At 34.3% G+C, this 20749-nt stretch overlaps 1 protein-coding gene across 1 annotated transcript in view; it reads left to right on the top strand.

Moving 5' to 3' along the window:
- Window positions 1-289: 289 nt before the first annotated feature.
- The window catches only part of LOC111045568 (diacylglycerol lipase-alpha), an 82779-nt gene continuing 62319 nt past the window's right edge, over window positions 290-20749 (top strand). The window contains exon 1 of the mRNA XM_039442039.1: window positions 290-1593. The gene's annotated coding sequence lies outside the window, so the exon portion shown is untranslated. The remainder of the gene's footprint in view (window positions 1594-20749) is intronic.

Raw genomic sequence — 20749 nt, 5'->3', positions numbered from 1 at the left:
TGAACAGAGCCGTTTATGTATTATTAGGATAATTCCTATCTTAATTGGGATAATTCTTATGTTTGTAAATAGAATCTATAAGGAATTTTAAGATTGTAATACCCTTTAGTTATCCAGAGTACCAGTTGCCACTGGACCAAGCTAATCTAGAACAACTCATTTTGAATATACTGATGAATATATATGTGTCTATATTGATATAATGATACAAACTCCTGCATTAATTAATAGAGAAGATCACATAGATGTCAAAATTTATAATTTTAAACTAATCCATTTGATTTTTATTGATAATGCTAGTTGGAAAACTCAATAACTGTGTTAATAGAATGACATATATGAATAATTGTATTTCAAATTTAAAATAACAATTTTGAAAAACACCTTGTTCAACAAATTCGATTGAATATGAGTTAAACAGAATAAAAAGTAAACAGTAGCCTACCGTAAAAATGCAGCGTGAATGCAATGACTGAAACGCATGTTAGTTATTCGTTTGTGAAAGGCGACGGTATTTCACTGTGAAAATAATTATTCACTGAATTATATTATGTAGTAGAATAGTCTCTTATAATAGAATATTTGACTAGTTGGTATTTCATCAAGGAAAACCTGAAAGAGCATAATTATGTATTATGTTGAATAAAAAAGATGACTAGTTCTTATATCCAACCAACTTCTAGTTCAATAACAACTTTTTAACCAGTTAACGTTCATTAACGAACAGTTCCATAATTGAGTTGAGTGACCGTCAACGATCCTTCACATCTTGATAGTAGTACAAAAGCATACCATAATACAATTTTCATCGAAGTAGTTTTTTGTTGAAAAAAGGGTTTGGTTGCGTTGATCAACGACAAAAATCTTCTTTGTGCAATAACGTTGAAACTAGTTGAAATTTTGCTGAACTGTTTTGCTACATTGATCAACGACGGTGTTATAGTAGTGATAGAAGCGTTTGTGCGCCGAAGCGAGGTGAGTGAGAGAGAGCACAGAATAACGATCGGTTTTGTTGGGGGAGGGGTTTTAATAAGTATGAGGGGTTTGTAGTCATCAATGCCAGTCCAAGCTTACAACTCTGTAGACCACAGTATGTTTGTTAGTGAGTTAGCGAGCGGCGTGTTTAATTCTGAGGTGACACGTTTGTCCTAACTTCTAGTTAGATAACAAGACGTCTTCCAAGAAATCAGTGTACCGTGTTTTGAATTGGAGAAGATATGGTATTGATCGGGTGCGATACTAGCACCATCTGTAATATGCTTCCGTAAAGTGACAGTTGCAGTGATCAGGGACTCATCTCAACCCTCAATCCTTCTCACTTCAATACGTTTCAATACTTGACACTTCAATAAACAACTATTAAAAAATTCAACATTATTTGTTCTGCAATGAGTCCCGACCACTTCACCCTCTGCTACTCACATATGCACATAAATCGGTGAACCACTAACTTCGCTACACTATAATGTTCTTTACCACCTCATGTTGTCCCGATAAAATTGGAATCGGTGTTAAATTTATACCTATTAATCGTCAGTTTAATAAGAGTTTGGTGTCTGGATTAGCAGCTGTTTCACAACAGATACTACACAGGTATTGTACTATCTAAATTATGTTAACCGAATCTTACTGTATAATCTTCTATCAGTGACAATCCATAGTCACTATCATTATTTTTATCTTGCATAGATTATAGGCCCACTAATAACGGTTAATAATATAAAATAGAATAACTATTCTACAACAATTTAAAGTCTACTTCATTTTTACAATTGGATTTATAATAATATGTTTCACTGCTTGTTTTTCAAACAACCGGAATAATTGATATGGTTGTTTCCATATGTGTATATTTATTACTTAGGTATATTATGAGTGCAATATATAGTTATAATATAGATATGTAAGCCCTACCTGTATTTATTAATAATGACGGTAGAATGCTAGTGTCTCAATTTTATATGCGAAAGTCAATGTTTTTATCAATTTACAATATTAGTATGTATCTATAACAATCTAGTTGATGGTTGTTATGGTTCTTATTATATTTAGATTTATCTGGAGCAATCTTTTCTGTTACTTTTGAGTATTCACTTTTCTTGAGTACAGTAGGTAGACCTTCATACACATATTAGTATTATTCTATCGAGCGATTGCAATTTTATCAGATCCAAAATTACTCGTGACTACAATTTTTTTCAAAAAAGCATCATTTGAAATTGATTACAGTAACAGTCAAAACCTCAATAGTTCACAGAAAAAACAATTGTCCACAGTGATAAATACTACAACTTGATGTTTGTTTATTTTCTTCTTATTGATTTCAATCAAAATATTACGTTTGAATTGGGAATTAAATAATCACATATTATAATGTGTAATAATCGGTTCGCTGAACATATAATTGTACATTTTTCGGTATGAAAGAAAAATAACTAATGGAAATAAAATCAAAAGTCAGAAATTTAATAGCAGCAAGAAAACAAAACATTTTTATTGTCACTGATACGTCCCCATAGATGATAAAACACCATATTTCATACTCAATTCGTATATTTACCTCACAAAGGTCACGACACGACTATTTAGAATTACTAAAATAACAAATCCAAAAATCATAGGATCATCAACTGTAAAGATAAAAACTTCAAAAAAAATTACTAGCACAAACAAACGCTGCAGCACAACAGCACTATACATTCTCATCAGAAAGAATAGAAGAGTAATAAAATAAGTACTTAAAATGTTTTATTTGAAAGTTATTACTCACTAATAATGTGGAATATCTTGATTTAAGTCGAACAGAATGATATAAATTTTATGGATGGTAACTACCATTCTTATTTCAATTGACTTCAGAATGCAATGACCAGTATAAATGAGTTCCTTCATTCCTCCATTGAAATCTCCATTGCTTCCTCAATTTAATTTCCAGTTCTTTGAGGTGGTGAGTATTGAGATTTAGTTCACAGATCTCTGTAGACATCAATTTGAGAGTAGTTATACGTCAAGCTGCTGATCCTTTTGTGAATTAAATTAATTTGTTTAATATTAATTCTAATACTGAAGCATTAAAATGAAAATTCCAGTTCCTTATTAATTTGGTATCTTAGTATTATGAAAAGAATACCTCTAGTAGGCTATAATTCACTAAGCATTTCAAACAAGAATAATTCTCTAAAAAATATGTATACTCAGGCCTACAATAATAAACAGTTTTGGAATTAATCGCATTCATTGGAAATGACATTGTAATTATTGAAACCTGAATTATATCACGGTTTTCATGTTTCATCACACATTAATAGAAATCACCGCTGAATATTCCCAATCGCCACATAATGGTTCACAACAATCGTCAGTTCATTTAATTGTATAAATTGGGAAAATTATTCAAATCTATCTAAATTAATTTAGGTCTAAACAATGAATTATTTTGAAGTCAATATAAAGGAAGAATTTTAAGCATATATTTACTTCTTTAGTAAAACATTTGCACATTTGAGTAAAGACGATTGCTTAATAGTATCACTTATTGATATAGAACCGATTCATATTAATGAGAATAGTATGTAAAGATTATTTTTTGAAATCTTTAAAATGTCAAGTACTTTTATCTCAATAGGTTACCCATTATGATAAAATAAATATATAAAAGGTACTATTGCTGTCTATTCAGATATAATAACTACTTTTCGTCCTAAGAAAACATCATCAGTATTTTTTTTGTTATATAGATTTGTATGATTATTCTACTTACCAGTTTTCACAAGGTGTGCAGTATTTGATATTACCAGCTATTCTATTAAATTGAAATATTATTCCAATAAATATGGTGTTTGAATTGAACGGGATTTCAATGAATATTTCGAGAAATGATGTCAACTCCAAAATACTCCAATTATTCCAATAGGTGTAAATATTCCAATATGTAACTTATAAAATTGTTTTCATAAATGGCAATCTGCCAAAATTCATATTAAATCCATTTGGAATATCTCTGGCAAAATTGCAGATTTTTTGGGGGGATCAACTATGAACCTAAAATAGGCTTGATTGTATTATGTGGTTTTTCATACGGTACTCGTCTTATTCCGGTCTATGGTTTTGAGAGTTTAAAAAGATTGGCAGTAATAGTTACAGCGCGAATTGAGATTTGCGATAGTCTGTAGAGCTTGGAAGTCTTGGTGGAGAAAATACAATATTCAATCTGAATATAAACGTACTAGCAGGAACCCGTGCTCCGCAAGGATCTATTCAAAAACTTGTCAAACTGAAAACTTGACGTAATGGAATTTTGAAGAATTGGCCTATAACCATCCTTGGTTAGTTAAGAATCTATATGCAAAATTTCAAGTTGATTAGTCCAGTAGTTCAGACGTGATGATGCGTCAAACATAATTTTCCTATACCTTACGTGGTGTATAAGCCAGCTCTTTACTTTATTATAGATATAATTAACGACTGCAAGAGATAGGACTGTGGAACAGAAAAGTGGTGAAACTATGATAGCACCAGAAGTGACTCAAACACAATAGTAGGTACTACATGAACTTTTTGAAAGTTATTTGAAAAAAAAATGTTGAAACAACAGAACTGAGAGTTGACAACCTTATCATTCTACCTCCATTTAGAGAGGCGAATGTAATTCTATATATATATATATATATATATATATAATATATATATATATATATATAAAAAAAAATGAATACCTGTGTGTTTGCTTGTATGTTTGTTCCCTATAATCTTGAAAACTACTTGACATAACGGCATGAAACGTTGGGAATATGTTGTGTGAATATTGGGCATGGTTTCTGAACAGAAATTTTAATAGGATGGGTAATAATAATTATTTATCAATCCATTTTACAGTCCTACCGTGTGTTTTCAAAATTTTCGACCGAGCGGTTACCGAAGAACGGAAAGATGATCATGATTCAATATCATATTGTGATAATATGATTCAGCATCTAAAGTTACCAGCTGGTTAATAAACACGTCACCCTGTGATAAATTGTGTACTGGTATTGAAACGGTAGTTTGGAGTTGAAGTGTAGTTGATTGGTACCAGATGTAGATAATGGTTCCTTAGAAGACCTATACAAATGATTATCACTCCCCTATCATTGAGAAACTGGAAAATGTTGAAAAAAATTATTCACCTCATGAAAGAGAGTTGTTCATATTGCATTCATTAATTACTGAAGAATTACAGAATAATTTATTCTTTTCTAATATATATATTTTTTTAATTTAGCTTAGCTTATACAGGGTGATTCTTAATTATGGTAAAATAATTTAATACGTGATAGTAGAGGTAAAAATAAGAAAAAAAGTTCTTATAAACATATATCCATAAACGCTTCATTAGCGAGCTATATAGGGTGAAAGATTTCGCCCGGAATTCAGTTCCTCTGGTGAAATACACCGATACTGAATTGTTTGGGGACTAGTTTTAGATAAACTTATGCTGGATTAATATGGAAAAATATCTGAAAAATTGAATAAAACTAGTCTGGAAGCTGTAGTGTGAGTAATTTTTGAGAAAAAAGGTGGAATATGCAAAAAAATTATGTAGAAAAACACAGACTTCTACGTTTGATGCCCAATAACTTTCTTTAATGACCAGTAAACAAATAATTTTTTTGGAATAACAATTGTAGAGAATTCAATTCTGAAAAGAATTATGTAAGTTGTGTAAACTAAATTTGAATAAAAGTTGAATAAAATGTATTCTTATGTAGTAAATTACACCACGAAAATTTGCTGTTTTATGAGGAGAGAACACTAATAACTCATAGGTTGTAGCTGATTGCAAATAAAACATGGATTTAAAGAACAGCTGATTCATTTTGTTTCAAATAAGAAAACATTTAAAAGAAATTTTCAGCTGAAAATTATTTTCAGAAATATTGTAGCTCATTGTTGAACAAAACAACAAACTGTAAGTTAGGCCTTTCACTTTGCTTTTGTGAGAATCATGCATGATGGAGCTCCAGCACGCTTCAGTGTTGCTGTTTGTGAACACTTGAATCACAGCTTTTCAAATCAATGGATAGGCCGAGGTGGGCCAGTACCATGGCCAGCTAGGTCACCAGACTTAAATCCTTTGGATTTTTATCTTTGGGGACACTTGAAAACCTTAGTATACAATACTCCGATTGATACCATTGAAGAACTCCGATTAAGGATTTTGAACGGGATAGAAATGATAAAGCAGACTCCTGGAATATTTGAACAGGTCCGACAATCGATGAGAAGACGTCTGAACATATGCATTCAGAGCAACGGAGGTCACTTTGAACATCATCTTTAGTCTTTTGGTATAAGTTTAATGTCATTTAGATATGTTACTTTCATATAAAAATAAACTTTTCATAAAAAACCGAATATTTTATTTGCAATCAGCTACAACATATGAGTTATTATTTCTCTCCTCATAAAACAGCAAATTTTCGTGGTGTAATGTACTACATAAGGATACATTTTATTCAAATTTAGTTTACACAACTTACATAATTCTTTTCAGAATTAAATTCTCTACAATTTTTATTGCAAAAAAATTATTTGTTTACTGGTCATTAAAGAAAGTTATTGGGCATCAAACGTAGAAGTCTGTGTTTTTCTACTTAAATTTTTTGCATATTTCAACTTTTTTCTCAAAAACTACTCACACTACAGCTTCCAGACTAGTTTTATTCAATTTTTCAATATTAATCCAGCATAAGTTTATCAAAAACTAGTCCCCAAACATTTCAGTATCGGTGTATTTCACCAAAGGAACTGAATTCCGGGCGAAATCTTTCTCCCTGTATAGCTCGCTAATGGAGCGTTTATGGATATATGTTTATAAGAACTTGTTTCTTATTTTTACCTCTACTATCACGTAGATTGTCAGATAAATTTCATGATTCACCAAATAAAGTCAAGTGTGACATGAGATACATAGATTTTTTGGCGGTACGAAGTTCGCCGGGTAAGCTAGTTGTAAATAAAGCTTTATTATTAAATAATAGTCAACGCTGAAAAAAGACAGGCTCAATCACCAAGAATACTATAAATTCTATGAGGGACCAATAAGCCATTAATTTTGAGTAGTCCAATCACTTCCATTATGGACAATCAATACATATGAAATTTATTAGCTACAGAATAAAAAACTTTTTATTGCAGTGACCCCGACTACTACAATATGAATAACCATTGGGATCAAATATCAGGAATTTACTCACATCTCTCATCAACTCGTACTACGTTTTTATTCACAAAATATTAACAAATATATATATATATAACTCAAGATTGTCTTTTTCTGGCCGTGCTACAAATAAATGTAGGTATATGTTTGACATTTTGTTTTTGTAATCTTGTTGTCTATTAAGTTTTCAATGTGATTTTTGATGGCAATAAAATTTGAATTTGAAAAAAGAAATTATCAACAAACTCTTAACCAAAGAAAATCTCTGTGCTCTGTTCTAATTGGAATGTATGAGACTCCATATACAGCTGATAGAAGGCGCAAATCAAACTGGCCAAGCATACAACAATGGAACACACCAGTGGCAAGCTCGCGCTCTTGACCAACGCAAAATTAATTCGATCAGCTGATTGATAAAATTATTTTAAGCTTTCTAATGATTACAACATATGTTGGAATATCATGTTTCAATTATCTCAATTCCATTATGGCGTTCACCTTACCATGTTCATAACCTTACTTAATAGGTTCCTTTTTCATCCTTTGAAACCCTTAGAGTCAAAATATCTCAAAATCCTTTGTTAGTGCGCATCTATAGCATGTTTGAAGAATATTTATGCAAAGTTTCAAGTCTGTAGGCCAATTAGTTTGAGCTGTAGTGTGATTTTACAACAACATTTTCGAAAAATGCCCTCTCCTTAACCCCCCTGTGATCCTGATCGGAATTTTTTTGCATAGATCTAATTTTTTTTCGTAACTGAACAAAAAAGTTCTTCATGACTTTGCTGTGCAATGAGCGGTTAAAAAGTACAACATTTTTGGGGGGCCCCAGCTCCCTCAGGGGAGCAAATTTCATAAAATCCTTTCTAAGTGGATGTTTTGAGGCTACCATAAACAATAATTGTGCAGAATTTCAAGTCTATAGGCTCACGAGTTTGGGCTGTGGTGTGATTTCAGTCTGTCGGGGCTTAGCCTTTTATAGATATAGATTCAACAAAGATTAGAATTGGGGGTATTAGTTTTCTGTTATGCATCTTCATTCAAAAATTTTTAGATACGGATTATCCGGAAACTCGCTTACCCACAATGACAGTGGTCCCATCAAAAACGGATGAACTAGGTTTCACTGTACCCACTGGAAACAACGAAAATGATCTACAAAGAAATGATCATGTATGAAAGTATAATCAGTTATTGCAATAGATCAATACCAGGCTACTCTTACGTCACACTACTGATTTGGCCTTCTTATTTTGGCAAGCCTTTGAGTGTATTCAATGAACGAACGTTTGTGATTTCATTGAACTCGAGTTTGAGAGTAGGTTGTAACGTATTGTCGGTCCTTCACGCCGCTTTGCCAAAATAGGCCAAGTTACGTTCCAAGTTTTGATTTTCTCCTGCACTGTTTATATTCGCTTCATAATCTCGCCTTGATAATTCACACACTACTAGTTTCATAGTGAAATGTACTTATCAGTATTCAATGCTGATGATCCCGCATAACTCTTAACACCTTTTAATCTTTAATGACACCTTGATGAATATGAACTGTAGTGTAATTTGTTGTGTAACGTCATTGACTATAACGCGAATAGAATTGAAAAAAGCTGATAAAAAAACGTGTTTCACTTAGAAATAACAAAGGTTTAGGAGGCTAAAACCTGAAGTAAAACCTCATTTTTATAGAAGATAGGTGAACATGACAACTTGAAACATAAATTCATAGTGCGATTGTGAAGTAAGACATTGTTGGAGTAGAATGATTGAACAAATATAAGATGTTAATTAAAAGTAATTATTATCAATGCTCCTGTTTACCAAAATATATTGTCTTGTTCACTCCATCGAAGGAAGAATATAGCCTATAGAACGTTTCTTCAACTTGGCAAGTTTGTTTGACTTGAACTTTTCAATGAAACAAAATTTTTAAATAAAAATAATAATTAATGTGAAATAATAAAAAAATATGTTGAAGGTATCAGTCACAATCAAGGATTAGTCCTATAATGCTTATCACAAAGGCAAAATGACTATCACTTTTATATACGAATAGCAGGTAACCCGTGCTCCGCAAGGGTCTATTTTAAAACTTTACAAACTGAAAACTTGACGTAATAAAATATTGGAAAATTGAAAATAGACCTATAACCATCCTCGGTTGATAAAGAATCTTTATGCAAAATTTCAAGTCATTCAGTCTAATGGACTGAATTTTCCAATTTTTCAGACGTGATGGTGCATATAAACATAATTAATCCTATCCCGTTACGTGTATAAGCCAGTTCTTTCCATTATAGATGGATGATTTATCAGTATCTTTGAATGAGAATAACTTTTGAACGGTTTGAGAAATCGATGTGCGATTTTCAACATTCATTTTCTCTTGAAATTCTGTATCGAAATCATGTATTATAATGACTACTTTCCAATTTAGAAAAATGAAGTTGAATTTAAAATGGCGGTTCCAAGATGGCTGACAAAAATTTTGATGGGACAGAAAATCAGTTATTTTTATTCGAATAGGATCTCAATCATACCTTTCATCTAATCTCCCTTTTAAAAGAAATGTTCAGCTGTTTCTATATTGGAGGCATGACAAATTGAAAACTTGATGTAATGAAATCTTCAAGAATTGAAAATAGGCCTATAACAATCCTCGGTTAATTAAGAATCTATTAGCAAAATTTCATGTAGTTCAGACGTGATATATGATGCGTCAAACATAATTTTCCTATTCCGTACGTGTATAGGCCTAAGCCAGCTCTTTCCTTTATTATTAGTATAGATACGGTTATTATTACTGGTGTTCTGCCCTAGGGCAGGTCTAAACATGATTCCTTCTTCTCCATTCCTCTCTGTCCTGTGCAATTCTCTTCATCTTGGAGTACTTTCCCTCCTCCCTGATATCATCCACCAACTTCACTATTTTTCGTCCCAGCACCCTCCCTCCTTGCACAGTCCCCCCTTCCATTGTCTCCAAAAGTAGTCCGCCATGCCTCAGCAAGTGTCCCAGCCAGTTCCGCTTTCGTCTCCTGCCATATCACTGCCATAATATTCCTTTCCTCTCCTACTCTATGCAGTACCTCCTCATTCCCACTTTATCCATCCAGCTGATCCTCTCCATCCTCCTCCACACCCACATTTCAAAGGCCTCCAATCTCTTCTCTTCCTGCTTTCTGAGAGTCCAGGTTTCCGCTCCATAGAGAGCCACGCTCCACACAAAACACTTGGCCATCTTCTTCCGCAGTTCTATTTGCATTTTGTTACTCACCAATCATCTTATATATAGATACGGTAACTTAAGAAAACATAATACTTCAAAAACTCATAGTATCATATTGATTTTTCTTCAATACATCAATTTTAGTATCGATTAGATACTCCTCAATTTGATTGAGGCAGCCTTTTGCTTCCCCAATTCCAAACAAAATACCTACAAATTCGTTTCACTCCTAATTTGTGTCTAATAGTAGGCCGACATTATAACTGAAGAATATCAATTATCACGGTACTAATTTTATTATGATCTATTCATGCATTTCTTATGAATTCCAATGACACAGAATGAAACCCATGTCCATTTCATTTGTACTGGTTGCAAAATTTTACATAGAATAATTAATTGATGAAATCTATGATCAATCTTAATGAAAACAACTTCCTTCAAAAAATAATTTATAAATAATACACTTCGAGAGAGTAAAATCGAGTAAAAAAAACGGAAGACTCGGGATTCGAACCGAGGAATACTCGCGCCGTAACCGAGTACTCTATACCCCTAGACCACGGCTAAGTTCAAATTATTATGCCTTGTACTAACGTTATAACTTATAAACAATCCCATTTTACAACAATGTAAGCTATTCTGTATGAAATTTCATGTCCCTTGAATGGAATTTGAACATTAATTCTAAAAAATCTAGAAAGAAAATTGAAATTTGGGCTTCGAGGTGCACGATTTTGATATTTTTAGAATCTATGTGCAAAATTTGGAGATCATCATTACCGTTTTTCCGGTATGCAATCCACAGTGAACATGTTTTGAGATTGAGATCCTATTCGAATAAAAATAACTGATTTTCTGTCCCACAAGCGAACAAACACAACCCTACTCTCTTTTATTATATAGAAAGAGAACGAAGAAGAAGATAATTCACAGTGAGTTTAAATCATCAGAAGTTGTCTAGTCTACTAGTCGACTTGTAGAAAAGATATAGTAAAACTATAAATATGAAGAAATAAAATATTTCAACTAAATATTATTAGTTGGTGTAGAAATAACACCACTTAAAGTTTTCACTTTTCTTAAACTTTTCATTATTTGTATTTTGACAAAGTTAATGTAACTTTTCCATAATGCAAGTGATACCTTCGCATATAGAATGGTTGAGCTCTGTTTTCTTTCAAATCCAACTTGGATTTGACATTGTATAAAGTTTACAATAACTCTCATAATGTAAAGGTTTTATTATTAAAACACTTATTCATTTGTATTAGTTTATTAGACATACCGTAGTTATTAAATCACAAGTTACAACGAACATGTACATATTAATTTATTAGCGTTGTTGTGCCGCGCATTCTGCCAATGCCTCATGTATCATGAGCATGATATTCATATATTACATCTCCCCTCTTAAGAATAAAAAATACAAAGAAACACATTAGTCTATTTTCAATAGTAAACATAATCAACATTTCAAAAGAACCAATTAAAGTACAATAAACATAAAAAAATGTAGATAGTCAAGTAATATTTAAGATACTAGGATATTTCTACTCAAACATAATCATCAAGATATACTGGTCGTCTCTTTATTCTTTGAGGTCTCCTCACCTCTACTTCTTCTACAACATCATCATTGGGAATCAAAATTTCAGGATCATTTATTTGTGCTGGACATAATACTTCAGTATAATCATCATCATTATTAGATCTACTCATTAGTACATTGTACCTTCTCCTAATCATTCTTCTATTCCTTCGAAATTTCTTTCCTGACATAGCTTCTTGGAGACACATGTTTATCTACAATTTTCCCTGCTACCCATTTATGATTCCTATCAAATAAAACATCATTTCCTAGCTCAAAATCATTTAACTCATTAGCAGTCCTATCATAGTACTGTTTATTATTACTCTCAAAATTCTTTACCACAATCTTTGGATGTAAAACTCATCTGATGTAGGCAACTTTGATTTCAAATTTATGTTCAGAAATAACTGAGCAGGGCTACTATTTGTTCCTGTCAGTACAGAATTCTTATATTCTAACAACATTAATTCTATATCAGTTCCACTAACTTGCGACCGTCTGAGGAGGCCCTTACAAAAAAATAGATACAACCTTCTCAGCCCTACCGTTACTTTGTGGGTAGTGAGGACTGGATATGATACTCTCAAATTTGTATTCATCTGCAAACTTTTTAAAAACATAACTGTTGAATAGAACATTGTCTGACATAACAAAATCAGGAATACCATAGCACGAAAAAAGTTTCTTGAAAAAATGAATCACACAATCTGCAGTTTTAGACTTAATTCTTTCCATCTCAATCCAATTTGAGTATGAGTCAACAACCACCAAATAAGATTCACCATCATAATCACAAATTTCACTACAAATCCTTTCCCAGGGACGTTTTGCCTAATCATGACTTAACAGTGGTTCTTTCCCATTCTGATGGCGAAATTTTTCACATAAAAAATGGATCTTGCCCTAGCTTTACACTTATTAATCCCTAAATGTGTTTCATGAATCAATTTCAACATTTCTTGACGCAAGGAGAGGGGCACTATAATTTTATTCTGTAGAAATATCTGTAGTATGTATATAGATTGCAATTTTTTTTAGAGTAGGGTCAGTACCTAAGGCAATCCTGAATTCTTGCTTTCTTTTATCTGACATTGCTAACTGATTGGTCAAACTATGTACATCGAATTGTTCATCAAGCAATGGAAACACATCTTGTTTGTTTTCCATTGCAGACCTCGACAACATATCAGCTACAACATTACTCTTACCAGGCAAATAAGAAATTTTCAATCTATAATTCATGAGCTTAATTCTAAATCTTTGCAAACGAGATGATACATCAGCCATATTTTTGTCTACTATGCCAAGTATTGGCTTGTGATCAATATATATATAGTTACATCAGCACCATAAATATAATGGTGAAATTTCCGAACAGCAAAGCAGATAGCTGCAATTTCCTTGTCAATTATTGGATATCTAGTTTCAGCGTCATTGAGTGAACGTGAGGCAAAAGCCACTGGACAATTATTTTGCATCAGACAGACACCCAGACCATCATTGCTAGCATCAACATATATTTCAACAGGCACATTAGGATCAAACAGCTTTAATGAGGTACTTTGCATTATTTCATGTTTAATCTGACTAAAAGCTTTATCTTGAGACAATGACCAATTCCAATCAACATTCTTTTTCAGTAACTGCCTTAGAGGTGCAGTTAAGACTGACACATTTGGAATGAACTTAGATAAATGATTTACAACTCCCAAAAAAGACTGTAATTTCTTTTTCGAAGTTGGAGCTTCTATGTGCTGGATAGCTTCAACTTTTTCATGATTCAATGATACACCCTGTTCTGAAAATTTCAATCCTAAATATTTTACATTATTAACCTTGAACTGCAGTTTTCTCAAATTGAACTTTACGTTATTTTCAATAGCCCTAGTCATAATCTTATCAAGAACAGCATCATGCTCCGATTCAGAGTCGGAAGCAACTATGAAATCATCAAAATATATACCAACATTCTGTATGTCTCCAAATGTTCTCATATTATAAGCTTGGAAAACCTCAGGAGCAACATTGATTCCAAACGGCAACCTTAAGTACTTATATTTACCAAAAGGAGTGATGAATGTTGTTAATAAACTACTCTCCTGGTCTAACCATATCTGATGAAATCCCTAATGCATGTCAAGTACAGTGAAAAGTTTTTTATCCCTCAATAAACTTTCAAATTCTTCCATAGTTGGAATAGGAGATGTATCTGGTTTCAAACATTTATTAAGATGCTTGGGATCAAGACATATACGCAATGATTTATCGGGTTTCTCAACAATCACTATATTATCCACCCAGTCTGTGGGGTGATCAACTGGTGCAATTACCCCATTATCTACAAGTTTGTCCAATGTTTCTTTCAGTTTTGATTTTATAACTTCGGGGACCCTACGATTAGCATTTATAACAGGTACTGAGTTGTCCTTTAATTCCAATTTTAATTGTTTTTGGGACTTACCTAGACCATGAAAACTTTCATTATACGTTTTTACAAATGACTCTTCTGTATAAAATCCTTGTTTCATTCCTATCAAGTCTTGATTAAATTCAACTTGACACATGCATTTAGTCCTAAAATAGGAATGTTGTCTGTTTTTACAACAACAAATTTAATTTTGAACTCTTTCCCTCGAACTTGAGCATCAATCACTACATTTCCTACAATCTCTAATTTTGTATTGCAATATGTTATGATTGATACAGTTTATTACTGGGTAGTAATACTACTCCATTGCCAAGAGTTGTTAACAAGCTGTGCAGTAAGACATTACACATGGCACCAGTGTTCAATTTACACATAATTGATGTATTTTTGATTATAAATTTTTCAGTTCAAACTTTTTCATCATGTACATTTTTTAAAGAGTCAATAAATAATTCACTCAGCTCTTTATTTTCATTGTTTGAAAATGTTGACTTACCAGTAGGTTTACTGTTTTGATACTTACAACCTACAGCAAAGTGGTTGTACCGGCCACAATTATTATATTGCTTCCCGAAGGCATAGCATTTTCGTGGCTCATGCCGGCGATGACACTTCAAGCAGAGGTATGAAGGATCAGACCCTAGCGATGTATTATTGTTCTTGCGGTTGTCTTGTGGCGATGTATTGTTCATGGTTTTCTTGTGGTTAATTGCATCCAAAACAACACAGTCATTATGTTGGAGGGCTGCTGCCTGCTGTCTACTTGCCTCTGTAGCCCTACACGAACTTATGGCACTGTCCAATTTTAAATCACTGGCTCGTAACAAACGTTCTTGAAGCGCATTATCACTTATTCCAATAACAATTCTGTCACGTAGAAGAGACTCTTCCTCCACAAACTCACATTCTTGGGAGAGATAATGATAGATTCCGAGTAGAGGCTGTGTCAGGTTCGAGCTCCTCGTTTTTATAGCTTTTCGTCAGTTTAAAGTTGGATTTTTGAATTTTTATACGTACCATCGTGTGCAGTTTTCTTTGTTTTATAAAATTGTCAGTTAATAATTCCTGTTACTTTGGTGTTGTGGCTGCAAATTGTGTCTTAAAACTAAAATTAATCATGAATTCACCAAAACACACTACTGTGACTCGTTCTCAGTCAGGCAAAGCAGATAAGCAGTCATCGTCATCATCGCAGTCGTCCTCATCAGCTGTGAAAGATAAGGTGCCACAGCAGACGACATCTACTGCTTCGAAGCAAGGCTCTGCCTCTGAGCCGGCTCGCCCTTTATCACCGGCTGTTATCTCAGGTATTGAGAACAATTTCGTGCTTAAAATTCTAAATGACAGCAATGTATATAACAAATTAGTTAAAGACGTTGTGTCCGGCGTGTCTTCCCTAGTCATTGAGGGGTTGACAGCATCTCTGAACTCTGCTATTCTTCAAATAGTGGATCTTCAAAAAGAAGTGTCATCGTTGAAAGAGCAGCTTAAGCTCAGTGATGAGAAAGTCAAGCAATCATTTGATCGTGCCGATAATTTAGAGCAGTATCAAAGAAGAAACTGTATTCGCATATTTGGAGTGCCAGAAGCAAATAAGGAAGATACTGATCAACTAGTGATCGATGTTTGTAAAGATAAGCTGGGTGTTAACATCGAGCTGCAAGACATCGATCGCTCGCATCGCGTGGGGCGTCGGCTGGCCGTCGCGGCGTCCAACACCCCTCCACCCCGACCCCGCGCCATCATTGTCAAATTCGTTAGCTATCGTCAACGGTATGCAGTTTTCTCTCAGAAGAAAAAGCTCAAGGGTACTGGCGTTGTTATAAGGGAGGACTTAACACAACGAAGAATACAATTATATAATTCAATGGTCGAAAAATTTGGATATAAAAACGTATGGTCCTTTGATGGAATAATTTATTGGACTGACACTGAGGGTAAAAAGCATAGTGCAGCCAACCATGTCTGAGAAATGTATTTATGCTTTGAGTTTTAAATTTCCATTAATGATATGATTTTATTTAATTTATTTGTTCCATTTATTTAACACTATATACAGCATATTTATTTGATTTCATATTTCATACTCTCTGCCCACTTAATTTCATTCAATGAATCATTAATTACTATTATTAATATTATTATTTGTTTTTCTCTTAGAATTTTATTACTTTATTTCTCTTTATTGTCGGTCGGCTAGATAAATGAAGTATGATTCAGTATAACATTTCTCTTCAACAGAACCTTTCCATTCAGTCAAATCCATATATTATCTTGATGTTACTTTTGCATTATATTTCTGTGTGTGAATGAAGAGCAGAATCTCACGTGATTGTGATCTAGTTGTCTTTCTTATCCCGTTATCATGACTACGCCTAACTTATCTGTTGCCTCCGTTCTCTGTCCTAATTCTTGCTAATCGGTAGGGTTTACCTCTTTGTCAGGAGTACATGATAACATTATTCACTTTTCTATTATTATTATTATTATTATTATTATTTTCGACTATTTATTCTTTTATTATTATTATCATATATTAGTATATGTTTATGTATGTTTTTATGGCGATCTTCTCATTTTTCTGTGTCACAATGGAAATAAGTTACCGCTCATACACTATCAGTATGCAGTTTGTTGCCTAATATATGTATGTGTATAAATATATATATATATTTTTTTTTCTCTCTCTCTAATTATTTTGCTAATTACAGTATTTTGATTAAGTTATCAGCCTTCTGCTTCTTTTTTCTTCTCAATATTCACTATTCCTGTGGTACTTGTATTTGATCAACAGTATTAGTATGCTTGTATCAATGGAGCCGAACCGCCTTGACCATCTAATACAGCGTTATCCTATTGTTCATAGCGCTCGACTTCTTCACTTGATTTTGTTTTTCTTTTATCTCATATGATTTCTATATTTCTTTTCTCATTTCTTTCTTTGTGTGTGTGTGTCAGTATGAATGTGGTAAGTGTCTTTTTTGTATCTTCTTGTTGTTTCGCCGTTTCACCCCTCTCTTCTGCCTTGCTGCTTCGTCGCAGCCACCTTGTCTATACAGCAGGATGACGGCGCGGCCGCGCTGAGTGTCGGCGATGCCCTCAAGCGGGCTGTCTCTCCTTTCCCTGATCGTCTTAAAGTCGCTCATGTCAATGCACAATCCCTTCTCTGCCATATAGATGAATTTAGGCACACTTTCGAGGGCAAAGATTGTGACATCATTCTTATATCTGAAACCTGGCTAAAACCGACAATCCCTAATCGACTTGTCGCACTAGAGGATTATGTGCTCATTAGGAATGACCGGTTACACAAGAATGGGGGAGGGGTTGCCGCGTTTGTCAAGCGTTCTCTGTTGCCTGTTCATAAGTTTTCCTCTGATACCTCCCGTGCAGCTAGACCTGAATACATGTTTATTGAGGTAAAGTGTAACGGAGTTAAAATGTTAATAGCAGTTTGCTACAGGCCGCCTCATATTGGGTATATGTCAGAATTTGAGGAAGCACTACTTGAGCTGATGGTGCCCTATGAACATGTGGCTATCATGGGTGACTTCAATACTGACTTACTTGGACCTGATACTCATGACAAAATACAACTGACCACTATGTTTTTTGCGAATGGTATGACCTTGCTGCCTCTCCAAGCTACGCACCATACATCCACCTCTGACACATTGCTTGATCTAATTGCAGTTGCTGATAAGAAGTCAGCTGTGTGCCATGGGCAGATCCCTTTTCCAGGCCTTTCAGCACATGATATGATATTCCTTGTCTATAATATCAAGAGGCCTAAGCCTAAACCTAAAATAATCACTTATAGGTATTATAAGAATATTAACTACCACAGCTTGTTTAATGATGCAATTAACCTTGACTGGCTACACATATTCCATACTAACGATGTTAATGTTATGTTGAACATTTTGAATCACAATATAATCTCTCTTTTTGAAAAACATGTTCCTTTGAAAAATCGTAGAATAACCAGGGATCCTGCTCCATGGCTCACTGATGAGATACGCCAGCTGATGAGGGATCGAGATTATTGGTGCAAAAAAGCAAGAGCGTCAAAAAGCCCTAATGATTTCAATCATTATAAGCGTTTGAGAAACTCTTGCAAGCAAAAAATTAGAAATTCTAAAGCTACATTTTACCGAGACTTGATCTCCTCAAAGCGATCATCAACTTCATCTTTGTGGCGTGCTCTGAGGGAGATTGGGGCTGGCAAGGAGAGGCAGGTACCGACTGTTGCTCACTCGCTGGATGATCTCAATGATTTCTTCACTGACATCCCTGTAAGTTTGGACCAAGCTCGTGCTCATTTTGACTCTCTGCCTGATTGTCATCAAAATGAGGATTTCTACTTCTCCAATGTCACGGAGCAAGAGGTCTTCTTGGCTGTTCATAGAGTAAAGAGTAATGCTGTTGGTGCAGATGGTATCCCAATCAAATTTATCAAAATTATCCTTCCTCTCATCCTTCCTTTCCTCACTCATTTAATCAATACCTCACTTTTAACGTCGGTTTTTCCTGATGGCTGGAAGTCATCTATTGTAATCCCCTTGAACAAGATCCCTAACCCTCTCTCTCCATCTGATTACAGGCCTATTAGCTTATTGTCCGTCTTGTCAAAGGTTCTGGAAATCATTGTTCACTCTCAATTGAGCACATTCGTTCATGGCTCTGGATTGATTGGTGACTTTCAATCGGGGTTCCGTAGTGGTCATAGCACCACCTCTGCACTCCTGAGAGTAACTGACGACATCCGTAGGGCCATGGATAATAGAGAGCTAACAGTTCTAGTCCTAATAGATTTTAGCAAGGCATTCGACAGTATTTTCCATCCTACTCTACTCTACAAACTCAGAAAATTAGGTTTTTCCAACTCCACTGTGGCATGGGTGAGGTCCTATCTTCGGGGTCGGTGTCAGTGTGTGAGAGTTGGGGATGCCTCTTCACGGTGGCGTGAAGTGAACAGAGGAGTTCCTCAGGGTTCGGTATTGGGTCCTCTATTGTTCAGCATTTACATAAATGACGTGACAAGCACTCTACTTACGACCAGACATCACCTGTATGCAGACGATTTACAAATATACCGACACTGCAAGAAAAATGACTTTGGCGTCACAGTTGATGAGGTCAATGCTGACTTGACTCGTTTGGTACAGTGGACTGAGAATAATGGACTAAAAATTAACGAGACAAAATCGAAATCTATAGTGATAGGTTACTCAAGACTTTTAAACACAATTGACATATCTAACGGACCATACATAACATTGAATAACATACAATTGGAATACAGTTCTGACGTGAAAAATTTGGGACTGACAATGACAAGGACTCTTGACTGGACCAGCCACGTGACTCAGACTTGTAACAGGGTCATTGGGGGGATCATGACATTGAAGAGGATCTCTGACTTCATTCCCTTTCCTACAAAGGTTATGCTGGTCAAGACTCTGATTTTCCCAATCTTCAACTACTGTGACATTGTGACTCTTGACATGACAGTTCAACTTTTGCAGAGGATGCAGCGTGCACATAATTATTGTGTTCGCTTTATCTTCAACCTGAGACGTGACGACCATGTGACCGAATACTTTAACAGACTTGAACTCATGAAGCTGCGTGAGAGTAGATCACATCATGCTTTGTGCTTCCTGCATAAGATATTGAAAACCAAAACGCCTAAGTATCTGGCAGTGGAGTACCGTTACTTGGGTGATTTTGGCCGTGGAGGAACGCGGCATGGATCCCATCTGCTGGCTGTCCCAACACATAGGACTGTTATGTTCAATAAGTCGTTCCTTGTGACAGCCTGTAGTTTATGGAATTCTTTGCCTGCTGAGCTGAAGCTAGTTGAGGGACGTCGCCGGTTCGGCGCGGCTGTCTTGCGGTGGATCAGAGGTGGTGGACTCGGCTGGAATGCTCCCTAACCCGTAATTCAAGTCTATATAGTCTATATATGTGTGTGTGTGTGTATGTGTGGTTCCTCTCTCTTTCTTCCTTCTTTCTCTCTTCCTTTTCTTTTTTTTCTTTTCCCTTCTTCCCTTTCTTCTACCGGAATAATCTATGGATTTGGACTGAAAATTCTCAACTGTATTCACTTTTCTCTTCTTCCTTTCTGCATAACCACCTTTACGTACTCAAATTCGAAAGGAGTTCGAGTTTTCTCTTTTTTTTATTTTTATTATATTTATATATAATTATAAATAATTATAATATAATAAAAAAGTTAAATATAGTTATTATATTTATATATAATTATAAATAATTATAATATAATAAAAAAGTTAAATA

The sequence above is a fragment of the Nilaparvata lugens genome, chromosome X (genome assembly GCF_014356525.2).
Source record: "Nilaparvata lugens isolate BPH chromosome X, ASM1435652v1, whole genome shotgun sequence".
NCBI classification, from domain to species: Eukaryota; Metazoa; Arthropoda; class Insecta; order Hemiptera; family Delphacidae; genus Nilaparvata; species Nilaparvata lugens.
This window is presented reverse-complemented; position numbering and strand designations above follow the sequence as displayed.